Source organism: Arachis hypogaea, chromosome 10 (assembly GCF_003086295.3).
Source record: "Arachis hypogaea cultivar Tifrunner chromosome 10, arahy.Tifrunner.gnm2.J5K5, whole genome shotgun sequence".
Lineage (NCBI taxonomy): Eukaryota > Viridiplantae > Streptophyta > Magnoliopsida > Fabales > Fabaceae > Arachis > Arachis hypogaea.
In genome coordinates this window covers 27,250,972-27,252,021 of record NC_092045.1, presented here as the reverse complement: position 1 = coordinate 27,252,021, position 1,050 = coordinate 27,250,972, and the positions used below count along the sequence as shown (strand labels likewise).

At 31.8% G+C, this 1,050-nt stretch overlaps 1 non-coding gene across 1 annotated transcript; it reads right to left on the bottom strand.

Annotated features, from left to right (window-relative positions):
• Positions 1 to 362: 362 nt before the first annotated feature.
• On the bottom strand, positions 363 to 436 carry TRNAW-CCA (transfer RNA tryptophan (anticodon CCA)). The gene has a single exon. It is a non-coding gene; the product is annotated as a tRNA-Trp (tRNA).
• Between the last annotated feature and the right edge of the window lie 614 nt (positions 437 to 1,050).

Here is a 1,050-nt window from a genome sequence, read left to right as displayed (position 1 = left end):
GAAGTTTTCATTCTGTACATGTTAGATCATGAATTAGTAACTGCATCAAATCTCCAAAAAATCTCAATTGTTTCGAATTTTCTCTTTTTTTGGAATGGAATATTTAAAAAATCCCCATGAATAGGACCAAACCTTATTCCATGGTATTTACATAAGATTCCTCTTTCTTATTCTTTTTATTTTTAAGCAAGTCCTCGAAAGGGCTTAGTTGATCCATGATTTATGTTTCGTCTTTTGTTTTCTTTTCATTTATTTCGAGAGATATATTGATAACTTCCGATTCTTTTTCCATTGATTTTTTCCGATCGAGATGTATGGATCCATAGGTCTATGTGTCTATATAGATCCTATTCACTTGGAATCACGCTCTGTAGGATTTGAACCTACGACATCGGATTTTGGAGACCCACGTTCTACCGAACTGAACTAAGAGCGCTTATTATTTATTTTTTTAATAACATAATAATATTATATTAATAAAATATTATTAAATTTTAAGTGACCCTAATACATCTTGCTTGCATATACCATATACTATATATAAATATTGATCTATATGTATCTTCAATTTGAATCGGTCTCAATTGATCCCTTGTTACTTCTCCTACGATAAGTATTAGTTCGAGACAGGGATGACAGGATTTAAACCCGCAAAGTGGTGACGAAGGGTATAACTTGTACAAATCTTTCCATTTTTCAATTCGATTCGATCCATTCGTTTGTAGAGCTATTTATTCGATCGCAGATATTTCGGGAACACCTCTAACAGAGGGACAAATAGTCAATTTTGAAAGAACTTATTGTAAATCTCTTTCAGATATGAATCTACCTGATTCAGAAGGGAAGAACTTGCATCAGTATCTCAATTTGAATTTAAACGTGGGTTTGATTCACACTCCATGTTTTGAAAAATATTTATCATATAAAAAGAGGAAAAAATAGAGTCCTTGTCTAAAAAAATGCCTGAGAAAGGGCAGATGTATAGAACCTTTCAACGAGATAGTACTTTTTTAACTCTCTCCAAATGGAATCTATTCCAAATATATATAC